Source organism: Bombus affinis, chromosome 5, assembly GCF_024516045.1.
Source record: "Bombus affinis isolate iyBomAffi1 chromosome 5, iyBomAffi1.2, whole genome shotgun sequence".
Taxonomy (NCBI): Eukaryota; Metazoa; Arthropoda; class Insecta; order Hymenoptera; family Apidae; genus Bombus; species Bombus affinis.
The window spans coordinates 4,177,513-4,186,713 of record NC_066348.1 but is presented as its reverse complement, the minus strand read 5'-3'; positions in this window follow the sequence as shown (position 1 = coordinate 4,186,713).

The following is a 9,201-nucleotide window of genomic DNA, read 5'->3' as shown; positions in this document are numbered from 1 at the left end:
TCCACGATTGTCTCCAAAACCAAATATCTCTGTCGATCTTTTTCGACGAGGGATAACGATTAAATTCGTCTCCAAAGAGACAATGGAATCTTCGTCTTGCCTGGCGCCACTTCTTTCAGCTATACCTACGTATTTGATGTATTTTTATTATTGCGTTGCAACGGTCTTTCCTTTCTTACGGCACAGCGCAACTCAGCACAAAGTAAATAAATTTAAATAAAACTTAAATATTGAATAAATTATAAAGTAATACCTAAGTAGTTGTACTTAGAAAATATTTATTTCATTCTACAAAATTTTGAATCTGAATGCTGTGATTTAAAAGAATCTAACGTTTGTTTATTTACAGAAAAATATTTATTAAAAAGAAAATAAATCAATAATTTTTCGACATAAAGTTGTAACTTTTTGTTGAAATTAAATAATTTCAGACGTTAGATATCGTTCTTTTTTTTTGTTTTCTATAAGCTTTAATGCAATGACTTACTTATGTTATTTGTTTTCGAAATATTAAAACGGTCGTTCTATTAATCAAGAAAGAATAGTATGATACGATTTGCTTTTTATGGTCTGAATATATATATATTAGAAGTTGAAATCTTAATGTTATGGTTGAATATGTTTCAGGAGCTTTTTTATCGAGAATTCACAGTACATTATGATTATATGATAGTAATGTTATAGTTTTATGATAGTAATGCCATACTGTATATTACTTAGTAGTATAGTTAGTTAAAAAATTACATATTTGATTTATTTTGTTTACAAGAAATCGCAAAACTTGTATATCAATGACTCAAACGTTAATCTTGGAAGTCAAAATATCTATATCGAAAGACAATACAATTCTAATTAATAATACAATTTTACAAATACAATTGTTATAAGTATGAACTCAGTCTTATATGTATGTATGTATATAAAATACTGTGCCTAGATTATATGCGCCGTGCTCTATTCGATGCATTTATGCAAGTGTGTAGCGCAGGTTATCAAGAAGAAGGGGCATTCTTATGACATCAATCATTATATCCCTTTTCTTCTTCAATAATATTTAATATTTAATACATTATTGCATTCCATAATACCATGCTCGATTGTTATAAACGGATATTATTAATGATAGAGACATTTATCTTTACATTTATCTTACATATTTTTAAAAATATTTATATAAGTGCAGAAATCATAATTTATAGACATTAAATATATTGTGAATTTAGTATGTGAGACAGGTAAAGAAACAAATTCTCTTATAAGAAATTTCAATAAACTTGAGTTAAGTCGATAGTAAATATAACTAAGAAATGTTTACTACTATTTATTTTTTATAAATATAAAACACACAGTATTTGATTTTAATTATTCTATTTAAAATATACAACAAAAATTATGCCGGTAGATGAATTTGTTATAAATGTAATTATCGATACGTAACAGGCAATAAATATTTATTTTATATACAATCAATATTCCATCATTTTTTATTTAAGCATTCCAAAATCTCATAAGAAGTTTATACAAGCATTTACAATAATTGTGTAGACAAAGAGCACATGGTTGGAGTAGAGCACAATATTTGAAATTAAAAAAATAAAAGACAAACATAACTATTCCATATGTTATTAGATATTTTTAATGTTACTATTTTCAAATATTAATATTCCACATATGTTGTCAGCGCAGTTTATATTAACATAATGCTCTTTTACTCGCTACAAATGATTAATTTCTTAAAAATTTAATCACGTTGGAAAAGCGCTAAGTTTCTCGATACTGTTACTGTAAAAAGATACGGACCATTCGATTTGTTCAGCTACCATTTTTTTTCATTTTTCTGGGATACAATCAGTGAACCGAGAAATCTCGCGAAATGAGGAAGAAGCTTCAATTTTTCGTAGGGGTGTGGCGAGACATCATTAAGGGTGCTTACTAAAACTCCCAACCGACGATGAAAGAGATACGAAAAAAAGGAAAAAAAGAGGTTTCGAATATCTTCGAAAATCGTGCGCACCCGATAGATTGAGGTGCCGGAAGAAGGGTGTGGCTCCTATATTCCGACCATATAGTGAGAATTCCTTTCGTGATAAATGGTCAGCAAGGAACGTTTCATCTTCTTTCTCCTCTTTGTTTTTTTTTTATCTTCCGTTTTCTTCGTTCTAGAAAAGGATTCCTTAATTCTCCTTCTACTATTTTATTTCGTTCAGTCTTGCATTACTCTCTGTTGGTGTTGATGAAAATTACGAAACAAGTCATTAAACCTTCAGATGCAATGTAGATGTAAATTAAAATAATATTAAGTGTTTGGAGAGTTAATTATAATGTCCCGTTTGTAACTTTGTCGCTGTGCGTGCTTAGTTTAAATGTTAAACCTATACAACTATACAATTATAGTATATAACATAGTTTAAATTTACAAATATATATGTGTAGCCTAATTAAAAGGATTATATACATCGGATATATTTTCTTATATAACAATACATAGAAATAAAAATACTTTGTATTGAACGAAAGATTTTAAGAAAAGAGATATTCAGCGGTCAGAAATTCAAAATATTAAAATATAAATGCTGAAATTATTGTTAATTCAGAATGACTTGTTATTTTTTTATATAATAGTAATTATTCCAAACTATGATTAATTCGTTATTTTCCAAGTCAAATATTACTACTGAAAACTGATATAACAAAATTTTTCAGAAAAATTTGAAAAAGAAATAATTGATTGAAATAAAAACGAGAAAGATATGATTTCCTTCTATTAAAATAAAGATTACCGTATCCGATATTCTTCACACATAGAGCCCAAAACTTTTTCCGCTAGATTAAATGTTCTATCCCATTCGTAACAGAGGAAAAGGTAAGAAATAAGCTAAAATCCTAGATTAGACACAGTTCCGTACGTTCGTCTTTATTTTATCTTGCTCAGCTACTAAATAGGACTACGGTATTGTATCTCTAAATATCTTGAGACTTAAAGTTTGTTTAACCAAGACCTGTGATTAGTTGCGCTTCTTCTGAATTTGGATTCCATATTCCCTTTTAAAGTCACCCATTCCCATTAAAGTCACGCATCATTAAGAAATTGAAAATTGACCGAACCCTTAACAGACTGCGAGATATTAATATACTAACGACTCCTTACTTGTAGCTACATATTTCATGTTCGTGACGAATGTATATTTTTTATGATAATTGTTAATGAGATTTGCGTCGTATTCGTCCATATATAATTGCAATCTATATATGTCAATCAATTTTTCAATCTGAAAAATTAACCATATAGAATGCCTCTTACATTTGATTTGGTTTCATACATTGTACATTGGCAACATAGGAAACTATGTGCCAATTTTATTATGTGTGTGTATATATATAAGAAACACGTCAATAAGAATATAAAATTATTTCGTTTAATGAACCATTCTTATAGAACGGAAGAATAAAATTATATCATTCAATAAACGACACCGTTTAGAGTATTATTTAAAACATTGGATTATGATTAGATTGGATTGAATAAAATGATGGTAAAATGATGAATTTCTTAAAAAAATTACGAACGTTTAAACAGTAAAGACGGACACATATACTTCTCCGAAGATATAAATTAATGAATTGTTTCAATATTTATACCATTGTTTTCATCTTGATTATATCGCTTGGTTAAATGTATATAACAAGAAGGTAATCAGATGTTTATTTATTGAAGCACCTTTTGTTAATCTATTTATCCAACATAATTGAGATAATTTGGATGTTATTTGGAAAAACAAATTGTGAAAAACAGTATGGCCAATTTTTACCTGAACGTGAAAATTAGCTGACCAAACGTTGTCAGTCGCTTTGTCAAAAATCGTTTATGGTGAAGTAAAGGCTCCCATGGGAGAATGGAAAAGACGAAGGAATATGAAAAGGGAAATCATAGAAAATGCCGAAGTTGGTTCAACGACCAAACGCGTGATGAACGAAAAGATGAGATCTCACTCGGTAAATTAATGTTTTCTCGATCTCTTAGTTCAATACTTTGAGCCAGACCGACGTAGCTATTGAATACAACAAAAAGAGGTACACGCTGCACGAACACCTACTGCTTTGGACAGTTTTTCTGTTAAGGGTTGCAGGATAATCGGTTATTAAAAATTAGACGAAGTTCGTGCCGAGACGTAGTTTTAATCTCGATTTAACCCAGCTTTGCCGAGATTAGAGGGAATCTGTCGTCTTAGGAATCGTTCTGGCCACTAACAAACTCTAAGCTCGAGTTAAAATGCATCCGTATACCAGTCCTGGTTCGCGATTGGTCCTTTTACGGTCTCGTCTGCCATTATAAATACATCTGAGATTTTAGTGTTGAGTTAACACGAATCCAGCAGTTTATGCTGTTCCTTTTGTCAGGCACAAAGGAAACAAGAAATGGAACGTGTCGATTGTTGTGTCGAGTGCGTAAACGAGCTTTTCCAGCGTTAATCGTAAGCGGTATATCTAACGCTTTCAAAAGATCGAAACGACTGATAAATTAACATTCTTTGAAGGATTAAGTGAAATTAGCTATGTACGCAATGAGCTATTGTTGCATGTACACTTTCTTAAACCGTGCCACGTCCAACATTAATGGGTATATGTACTTTTCCCTCAATATATTATTATCAATTTCGTTCAACTTCTGCAAAAAATTGTGCTTATTTTTAAATAAATATATTTATAAATGGCGGTAGAATAAGTTTCAATACATCTTTTTTATATTTAATATCCTATTGTTAATGATTTAATACCTATTATTTGGGATCATTGTATCATTATACATTATAAGATAAGTTAAGCATAAGTTATGCACAATACGTATATTGTTTTAATGAAACAAACTATTTTTCTTTAAATCATTTGTCAAGAAAAACTATAAGTTAAAGTGTGGAATCGAATATTTTTTTCTGCATATACATATTTTAAAGTTGTGGTTAGCGCTCCAATTTTTTCACATACAGATATTAACTATAAACAAAATATGCGCATTACAAATGATATTAGGAACAAAAACATACACTTAAGAGAATATAAGGATGCTTTTTGATAATAATGCTGTAATAAATATCTTATCTTATTAAAGTCATACAGTGGCAGATGCACGAAAGTTTAAAATTGGTACATTATGAATTCTAGCAACTTTTGTACTAAACATATTTTATGATACTGGTAGCAGTCATCTATTTTGTTGTATATATTATATTTATTGATTGTTATTGTTAAATATAAATCCATTTTATAAAGTTATAGTTTCTTTCTACATTTCTTATTTTATAAATTACTTTTATTCCGCCACTGTATTCCTGTTAATTATATTTTTACGTTTTCCAATTACTTGCAGTAAACAAAGCTTTCTATTCATTGTATAATATCTTTAGGAACTAGTGCTATGCCTTTCGAAAAATTAATTAATACAGTTTCTTCTTATTGCCAATTAACATTAGTGGATTAGGAAAGAGTGGAGTATAACAAAACAGTATAACTTTGGATTGTAATAACAAGAAATCAGAAGGATTAACGTATGACAGATTTTGTTCAATTTTACAGTAAAAAAGATAAGGGATGCACAAATAACTAAAAAATTACATTTATATCGAGTACCTATTTTATTATGATATTTTTGATGATCTAATGATACTATGCTTTCTGTATCCTAGAAAAGGATGAGTGTTCCATCAAAAAACTGTATTATATGTAATTCATACAGTGAAAGTTTCACTATACATATTACATATTATATATTATAGATAAAATTCGTTTAATTATCCTACGTATAAAAATATTGTTTTACACTTTTCCTTGTATAAAACTATCTCTAAAAATTGGTTTCATTAACATTTAACTAACACAAAATCTTAAGTGTCGATGTTTATTCACAAGAAAGGATCCTCAACTCAGTTAAAAAAGTTAAAATTAAGAAAATTATAAAACCTTGGGGGATATGTAAAGGATATATAGATAAGCATGTATCACTAAAAGAGAATTGCGTTATATATAGATACCTACCTATATATCCTCTACGTAACTCCAAAATTTCATAATTTTTTGAGTTAACCAGTTGGGTACCTTCCCTTGTCGGTAAAATAAATATCAAATTCTATTCCAATATAGATTTCTACTGAATGCTTTTGATATAAAATAAATTCTCTTTTTCTCTTTTACTTTCATTGTAATCGTCCTGTGTTAGTCTAGCAATTCGTAAATCTTTGCAACTTGATCACATCTTACTAGTACGGTGCGCTGTTGATTTCATTAGTGTGCACTTTAGTGCATTACCCTTTCACTCCATAACTGTTCCGACGGCAAGTTACATCCATGAATCTCTCGTCGGTTACATTCGTTCCTCGCTTCTAATGTCAAAGAAAACCAATTAGAATTTTCTGATGATCTTTATTTAAGATCAAAATTTCGGTGAATTTTGTAAAATTGTTAATAGGAATAACAAAGGCAAAAGAGGATTTGTGTTTCGTGCCGCGAGAAGCGTTCGAGAGCGATCTGCAAGAATTCGTGCCACCCACGTGCAAGTAGATACGTAAGGGCGCCCATATGATCGGGCGAGGTCGACGAACGCAACCAGATCCACCTTCCTCGAAGGTGGAGGAGCAGGAGGGTGGAGCACGCGGACCGCTTGGATGCATCGTGCTACGGCGGTGCAACGCTGCCGTTGTTGCTGCTGCTGCCTCCGCCGCGCCGCCTCCTTTGCTGCTGCTGCTGCTGCTGCTGTTGCTGCCCCTGCTGCTGTTGCTGCCGTTGCCCCCGTTGCCGCTGAGGCTGCAGCTCCGGGCGGACGATACAAAGAGCATTATGTACAAAGACGTAAAGCGAAATGGGAGCGAGATATCCGACGGTGTTCGGATGAATGGAGAAAAAGGTGGCGGAAGTGCAAAGGGAGGGTACTCGAAGGGCGTGGGATGCAGGAAGAACAGCCGCGAAACACCAAAACTATTTCATCGAGATGATGTAACCGTTGTAGTTGTACCCAACATTTCGTGCGACTAAGGTTTAGTATCTTCTTCAAACTTTAATTGCATCGAGAGTAATACTTTTGATATATCCATCAAATAGTATGTAAAATAATGTTGCGTTAAACATTACGTTATTGTTAATTATTCTTAGCTTTTAAAGATGTACGTCGATTTGTAAGATAACTCCTTACACTTATTGAAAAACTATAACAAATTTTACTTTATTTAGTATCTTATATTATAAAGTACATACATTGGCTCAAGCAAGTTATCAAGCACTTATCGTAGAACAATTTTATGTATATGTATCTATTATATTTGTTACATCAAACATTCTAAAATATTATTAGCTCTATACTGGTGAAACTTGAAATCAATCTGAAGATACACATAGAAATTATGGGACATTAGTATACCCATATGTAGTAAAAAATTGCATGAATAGCGATCTTAAGCATATAATAAATGTTAAAAATGGTTCTATTGAATATTGAGGCTTATTAATAGTATGTACAAGGTTTAATAATAGTAGATATTGATATAATCGAATTTTATTATATTGCCAATGAAATTTTAAAATATTTCATATAATACACATAATATATTCATAATAAAATTCATAAAGTGTTCGAATACCTTCATGAGCTACTGTATGATGCGAATTAAGTAACAGATTTGTAATAAGATAAATAGAAGACAAAAACAATGGAAAGTATTCAATTTGTATTAAATATCCGCAGATGTTGTAATATTTACGATTGGCAGGGCACATGAAATTGAATAATTCAATTTAAATTCCGAAATAGCTTGTTCGTAAAATACAATAAAGCAAGTTGTATTGTCATCAACATTATCTCAGTGAGCTTTCAACCTATCAAGTGAGTCGATATAATATAGATTTTTAAAAATTATCTAATGTGACAGCCATTGCTATAATCATCATTATAATTCATACGAGAAACATGAATGTGGATAAGTGTATTGCGAATATAATTAGTGGGGTCAATAATAGCATTAATTGAATGTCGTAAAGATTTGATACTGTTCCTGGCACGTTATAAATAATGTATTCATGTTTAATTCACTTGTTTTTAAAAGTAAATTGAAAGTAAAGTTTGCAACATTAATTTTTGCGTAAGAAATAATATATTTGCGAATCGGAGTTTATGAGTTACGGAAATAGGCTTAACTAAAAATGAAAATGTTTATAACTGTAGCTACAAAACATTGCACTACGTTGATGTATACAACTATTTTCCTAGAGGTTGGTTGGTAATTTTAGTCGTATGTACAGTAGGTATATATATGTGTACAGGACATAGTAAGTACAAGATAAAAACTGCTTATGATAACAATATTTTAATTCTATAAATATAATCGTTGAAATAATAACGGAAACTGTATCTTTGTAATAATAATATTTTAAATATGAATAAAAAAGTTTCATTCCATAATTTGGTAAGTCGATATTATTAATTTCAACGGTTTAATTGTATTTTATATAACTGGAATAAAATTAGGAAGAACAATTTTCTTATATATACGATAGTTCTTCCATGGATCATTCTTCTTCCCACGTTACAAATATAATTAAGGAATTCTATGATAGTTAATCTAAATTGTATATTTTTACATTTACACGATCTATGCACTTGTTTGATTATATTGATAATAGCATCGAATAGTAAAATTGAAAATAAGCAGAAAAACATTCAATAAGAAACAAAATTTAATAGAAAAATATAGATAATTGTTATAGATGAAATTAATGCAATTATATATATATATATTTGTGTAGAACATAGTTGGGTCTAACAAACCTCCAACTGTAAAATATCATAGTTTATTGGTTTTTGTATAACGAAATATCTTTCTTTTATTTGCAAAAGTACATTAAACTACAATTTTTATAACATTAATATATAAATGAATTAATGTATAATTGATTTAAGTAATGTAATTTTAAGTTATGTAATTTTATGAATAAAAAGCACAATTTAGAAACGGTTACACACGTTTAATAAGATATAAAATTTCTGAATATTCATTTGGTGTACCATCAAGAAAATGTATAATCGATAATGCTTAGAAATGCTTGCAGTGTTTTTCTATATCCGCCACCGTTATGTACACTTTCCAATGCATAAAAGTACATGGCGCGAAACGAATATAATTTAATTTAATGAATTCCCTCGTGATGCCCGAAGATGAT